Genomic DNA, 6910 nt, shown 5'->3' with positions numbered 1-6910 from the left:
CCAGGCCCTCCTCTCTTGTTGGAGGAAGGGGACTTTCCTTCCTGGTGCTCAGCTGGACCAGGCAGGGTTAAGTGTCTGAAATGTGTGGGTCCAGCTCCTCTTCCTGGACCCACTCTGGGTCTAAGTTGGCTCAGCTCTTGCAAAGTGATAGGAAGGTCACATTTCCTAATAACCTCTTGAGCCTTTGGTGAGGAAGGGGGCATGGAGATTCATACCATGTGACCCAAGTTAGTGAGTCTGAGTGATGGGGACCCAAGGGCCATTCCCCAGTGGGGAGAACAAACACAACCCCCTGGGCTTCTCCTTTCCTGGACCCAGACTCCAAAGGAGGTACACGAGTGCACTGAGACTGGGACAAGGACAGCCCCCCGGAAGGCCTCATTTGGTCTGAGGCAGGGGATGGTTCTCCACCCGGACTTGGTAATGACCTTAATCCCCTCAGAGCCAATAACTGAAAGCAAGGGGTGTGGTAGGCGCAGCGGGAGAGGTTGGGGGACTGAGAGGGTTCCCTGAGAGGCTCAGCTTCCATGCGGGGGGGAGGAAAATGATTTCTCCTGGCTTCGGCTCCATCTCACCGGGCACCCACCGGGCCTCTCCTGCTGCTAACAAAGTGCCTTTAATTAGCAGCCTAATAAAATGCTCTTAATTGGCAAGAGCCAATCAGGATGAAGAGAGGTCTCCTCCCCTCAGTCATTGCTGATGGTGGTACAGCTTTAGGTTTCAAGGGGAGAGGGATTCCAGGCCCAGCCTTGCTTTAGGAAAGTGATTTCAGGGCTGAGTCTTCCAAGGGTGTGCCCTAGACCCCAGTCTTCCTAGCGGGGGAGCGATCTGACACTGGGTTTCAAGGTGAGACCCATCACCCTCCCAGGCCCAGCCTCTGCTCAATTTTGGGCTCAGGAGTCCAGCCTACAAGTGACAACTGAGTAGATGCCAGTGGCCCCAGGAGTGTCCACTGACTTCTCCCCTTTCCTCTCCTTAGCTCTTAGGGAGGAGACTCCAGTGTGGTCTCGGGCAGTGTGGGGAGCCCTTTTTCTTGTTCCTCAGGTTCCTCGTTTGCACAATGTCAGGTGCACCTGATGCTCTGACATGCCTCCTGTTCTAGCAGGGATACTTCTGCACTGGGGCCCTGTCATCTAATAGTCTCATGACCGCAGTTGTCAATCCAGGTACAACAGGCACAAGGCTGAAAGAGCCAGGGGGCCTAGTCAGGCAGGGAAGACCACCACTACTAAAAGCCCATAGATGTAGAACAAGGATGAGTTACTTTTGCTGAGGTTCCTGCTTGTGGCACTAGAGGGGAAGAGGGAGGAGAGGAGGGAATGGTCTGGCTGCAACCTGGTACTCACTTCCCTAGGTTTGATTTAAGAAGGGAAGGAGGGTGGGTTTCCCCAGTCAATGCTCCCTTCGTTTTTATAGCTTGTTGGAATCTCTCTTGAAATTACTCCCAAATGTGAGCTCTCCCATCTCGAAACTGATCAAATGGGATGCCGGGGAAACCCAAGTCTTTTCACCTAATGAGGTGGCAGAGGAAAACTTAAGTTCTGAGCTCAGGTTGGTAGGCCAAGGCTATAGTGACCAGTTTCCAAGTTAGACCTCACTTTGGCTTCAATTTAATTCAACATGGAACACTAACTGTATGCCTGGGTTCCCTTCCCATACTTATTCATACCCATTTGGCCCTGTCTTCTCTCAATATTGTTTTCTCATGTCAGATTATCTTAAAAAGGTCTCTGTTTACTCCCTCAGTTTCTATATGGAAAAAGTCATTGTCCTCTTCATGTTGGTGTAAAGAGATAAGACACCCAGGACATTCACTTTAATCTTATATTTGTAATTTAAGTTACTTTTTTTCTGAACAGTTAAAAACAAAACAAAACACACTGTATTACCATGATCCTAGGTTGTGAACATACTGGTACATTGACTACACATCACCATAACATAATCACAAAAGTCAAAGCAGTCAGTACTGAAGAGTCTAGAGAATAAAGGCTGAGCCAACCGAAAGCTCTCAGGGAGGCTCACACTTGTTGCCAGGCCTGCCCCATAGCTGGAGTCCAGTGACCATCCGTCAGAACAGTCTGCGTTGGGCTTGATTTGGGAAAGTTAGTGTCCTTGGTACCCAGAGATCTAACCCTTCTTGTTGGTCTTTTCCATCAGTGTCCAAGAAGAGACAGGGATAGAGGGGAGGTGAAGCTTTATAATGCTGTTTACTGCACTGACCCTTAAACACCCACACAGCCACCCAGGAACCAGTTGGGTGGGCTGGAGAGATGTTGGCAGATGTCATCTGCCTCCAGGAAATTTTAGGTCATAGGTACTCAATTTCCAACTCTGAGAAGAGGTTTCTGGATATCAATGCATTAAGTTCCACCTGAAATCAGCAGCCATAATCACGCTTTTTTGGTTTCTCTCCTCAGTTCCAAGGATTCTGAAGTCACAAATGAACTACAGGTAAAGTAACAAGAAGAGAAACTCAGCTTTAATCTACTAAGAGACGGCTGTCTTTTCAACACTGATTATGTTGAGACTGTGAAAAATGTAAGGGGCTGTGGTCTGCCAGCGATCAGCTACGTGGATGAGGCCTGGGGAGATAAACTCAGCCTGCAGGTTCAGGTACACTTGGTAGAAGTGAGGGTTACTCTAGGAGGGAAGAGAGGAAGGCAAAAAGAAGCAAGGGCACCTTTTTCTGTTCTCCAGCTTGGGGAAGTCTGTTGAACTCAGAGAAATGGAGGAGATCAGAAATATGGATTAAAGTCATATTGCAAACCTGATCATCAAACAGGTGGTAGGCATCGAAGCATCCCTTTTGACACCTGGATGTACTTCGGATTCCTCCAGAATCAAGCTTGCAGCCTGGCCTCCCTGTCCTGTGCTGTTCTAGGCAGGAAGGTATTACCATCTAAGATGCCAAGAAGGTCAACAATACCAAGGTGTCTAATTCTGGGGAAGGAAATGTTGCCCTAATTATTCCAATATTCCCCCCGCCACTCCACCCCCCACCCTGTGTTTCCACGTGTAACCAAGTGCTAAGTAAGGAACAGACCAACCACAGCTATTCAGACCAATGGGTACCAGGAGATGGCAAAGGAGAAGAGTGCATATTTTCTTCTCTTCAGCTTTTGATTTTACAAAAGAAAAATAAAAAGGATTTTTCTTACTCAAGCAGAAAACAGAATGATTTAGGGATTCCAGGGTCTTTCCCAGAAACAAGCTATGAGGGCCAGACTTTATTACTTGTCAATAGAATTCCAGAGAGTCCCTGTCTCTGAAGTTTCTGGTGAAGAGTCATTGGAAAGAATTTTGCCAAGGGACAAGTGTAAAAGGCCTCCCACTCACAATTCATGTCCATTTTCAAACTGCACATAAGAAAGTAAAAGGATGTTCTCAGCAGTGGAAATACACACATATGTAGCAAGGCATGCTGGTTTTGTCCAAGGAGCCCCAGTGTGAACAGAGAGCTCACAAGTGCCCACAGAGTAACCAGGTGCAGGGGCATGCACACGCTCCTTGCCTGCCTTTGAACAGGATTCCTCCCATCTTTATGAGATGTTTCTTTCAGGCCTAAATTGGAATTTTAGTGAGAAGAGACTAATTTACAATGGGGACATTTCACTTCAGAGCCCAGAAACACCTTTAGCTCCTTTTCTACCATTCCTTTGGAGGTGTTGAGACTTCATTTCTCTTGTCTTTTTAAAAAGGTCAAACTTTATATTTATTCTAGCCCAGTTGGGGATTAGTGATAATCGATTCCCACTGAAATCATGCGGAGATGGTAAGTGGCGTTTACTTTCTCTGGAAAGGAACTTCTACTTACCTGATTATTTCTTCTACAATGAACTGGTAAATGACCCCCAGGAGCTGAGAAATGTGACCGACAAGTTTTTCAGACCACTTAACTTCATTCCCATTTCCGTGAGCAGCAGAGGACAACCTGGAGAATATCCTCCATAGAGCTAATGGCTCCAGACTGCAGGGTTCACCCTTGATCTCATTTATGATGTACTGGACAAGCTCCTGTCAACATACCTTCAACTGAACCTAGATGAGAGAGCAAAACCCTGGGGACCAATGAATATTCCATGGTTCCACTTCTGAATAGCAGCATATAAGAGAAGAACTGGTAAAGTTATGGCTATTGGACAATATTTTGAAATAGCTCAAAATCCATGCCTCTTTAATGCCTGATCTGGGATGGCCCTCTGCCTCATCTATAGCAAAATCCTTAACCAATCAAAAAGCCATTAATAGTCAACACACACACACACACACACACACACACACACACACACAAAGTCAAGACAATAGACAAGGAACCCTGATAGTGGCTAAATAGAAGACATACATCTAGCATGTGGGTATTTGGTAAGGAAATTATATTCAGAAAATACTGGGTTGGCCAAAAAGTTCCTTTGGGTTTTTCTGTAAGATGTGTGGAAAAATCCGAACGAACTTTTCGGCCAACCCAGAATTTCCCAAGCAATGACAATCATTTCACTGGGAAATGTTTTTTGGCTATAACCTGGAACTAAAAGCTTAAAACCACTCATAAAGCAGGAAAGGGAAAATGCATATGCACAATCTGCCTCTCAGTACGTAAAAACATTCAGTCTGGGCATATTTTGGGAAGAGGATTCCTTCTGGCAAAGCAGAGGGAAGAGTGAGGATGACCACCCCCACCCAACTAAAGGTGGCCTGGCTTTGAGGTCGCCTGCAACAGGATCCCATTCTGAAGTTTTTACAGCAGCTGGTTAAAAGGGGCCTTTCTTTTACTCAACTGCTTTGATATAACGGAAACAATGGGCCTGTCTGCTCAGCTTCCAAGGGAAGACTTGGAGACTGCCCTGTGCCCATTGATGGGTGTGTCTGTGCCATACAATATGGCTGGTGAAGGCCCATTCCTGCCCAGGGAAACAAGCCAGGCACATACTGATAGTACTCCCTGTGCCCCCAGGTTGGGGGGCACATGTGCCCTGCACCTGAAGCCCCTATAGCTGCTTTTTGAAGTGGCCAGTAAGCCTTGGCCCTTGCTTTAGTCCATTTATTTATGTTGCTCACCAACTGCCAGAGGAATTTTATTGGGGAGAGTGGAGAGTAAAATAAGGCCAAGAGAAGGAAGAAAAGGAAAGAGAAGGCAGTTTCTGTGCCATTAATAAACCCTGTGCGCCAAACTTCACCCTGATTCTCTCTCTGGCAGTTTTGCCTTTTATAAATACCAGGTTTGGAAAAGCAGAAGGTTGGTTCTGCAGAGCAAGGTTGAGATGATTAGCTTGATTTCTGAGAGACAATATTTACTGGCTTAAATGAAAAAGACATCACCTTTTAGTCTTGACCACCTGGTAAGCTAGTCTGATCATGGTCTTGGCAAAGATACAGGCACGCCTGGGTACTTGCAGGCCCTGATGAGGAAATCAGAGATGCGAACCATTATGCAGAATGCAATGAGCAACTGGCTCTGGCCATTTCAACCTCGTCTGTAGGCTGAGCCTTAGCAGTGATTTAAGATGAAGTACAACGCTTTTTATTACACATCTAATTGTTAATGAGGAAATGCAATCAACAACTCCTTTCCACACTCTACATGGAATCAAGGAGACTGCTGAGTCCAGAAAAGATGTGGTCATTGAAGGAGCCCAGGAAATTTCTGCCCCTCCCCCCCTTTTGTTTTGGGGGTGTGGGTGGGTGTTACAAGGAGAAGAGAGAAGAGGTGCAAATACGACGAGAGTACCATGCCTGAGAATCCATCGTCGCCACATAGGGTCACTTGTAGCAAAAGCCTGGGTTTGAAATTTTGACTGAAGAGTACTTAACTCTTCTAAGTATTGCATTTTCTAATTTCCCTCATGATAACTGAGGATACTTTCTTCATACTCTTTCTTCTCAGGTGGAGCAGATAAACATGTGGAAGGGGAGTGGGAGAAGGGGCAAGAGGGACAGAAACAGGGAAAGAGATGGAAGGAAAGAGGCCCAGATCTTCCAGGGTGTACATTCTTGTTTTCTTTCTTTCTTGCCCCAGAGGCTACACAGACAGCTATTTCCTCCTAAGCACAGTGGGGCTGGGCAGATCTTGCCAGGTGCTGGGTATTCTTGCAGTTTACAGGGAGACACTGGGTGCTGTCTGGCTTGAAGTTGTATCCCCCGTCCCCTAGAAGCGGCTCTCTCCCAGTAGGCTCCATAGAAAACTAGTTCTTCTGCTTAACGGCAAAGCAAGAGAGATTCTGGCAAAACACTAAATATATTTATGTCATCTCTGTCTGGAACCAAATGAGGAAAAAACAGGTGCAGGAGGAAAGAAGGAAGGGAGGTGGGGTTTAAAAGTTCCAATCATTCACAAAAGATAGAAGACATCTTCTGATAGCAGCACGGAAGCAGTCAGCTGTGCTGAGTAAACCATCCTGGGTCGACTGCAGACCAGCTGTGTCCCAACAGGAGTCTTAAAGCCCTGCTCCTCAGCTAGTCCGGGGAAAGTGGGTGGTAGTTTGATTGTTACTGCTGTTGCTCATCGTGGTACTGGCAGATACGTTAAATACCGCAACTTTAATGAGTCCTGTGCGAAAACAGAGCACATAGTCATTAGTCCCTTTTCCTATATTTCTCACTTTCTCTAAGAGGAAAAGAATATTAAACTAGCTGTCAATTGGGGGAAAGGCTCAGAGGTCCTTCCTAATGCCCGCTTTCTGTCCATGCTATGCAGGAGCTTCTGTCAAAGGCTACATGGCCTGTTTGGGGACTTGGCAGGGCTCACTGACATGGTCAGGGCTGTAGTGCTCATGCAGAGTGGCTCTGAATCTAGAGATTAAGAATGACTATGGTGAGTGTAGCATCAAGCTCTCAGCTGCTCCCTGTAATGGTAGAGCGGGCAAGGACAGCTCTGAGGCTCCAGCCCTTAGTGGCCATGAACGCAATGTGC

The 6910-nt window shown here is 46.6% G+C and overlaps 1 protein-coding gene across 1 annotated transcript in view; it reads right to left on the bottom strand.

Moving 5' to 3' along the window:
- Positions 1-6312: 6312 nt before the first annotated feature.
- BTRC (beta-transducin repeat containing E3 ubiquitin protein ligase) overlaps positions 6313-6910 on the bottom strand; it is a gene marked incomplete at its 5' end in the record, with an annotated part of 185121 nt that continues 184523 nt past the window's right edge. Inside the window, one exon of the mRNA XM_079711568.1 lies at positions 6313-6547. The remainder of the gene's footprint in view (positions 6548-6910) is intronic.

This window comes from Hyperoodon ampullatus (assembly GCF_949752795.1).
Source record: "Hyperoodon ampullatus genome assembly, chromosome: 1".
Taxonomy (NCBI): Eukaryota; Metazoa; Chordata; class Mammalia; order Artiodactyla; family Ziphiidae; genus Hyperoodon; species Hyperoodon ampullatus.
The sequence above is the reverse complement of the archived record's forward strand: the minus strand, read 5'-3'. Positions and strand labels throughout refer to the sequence as shown.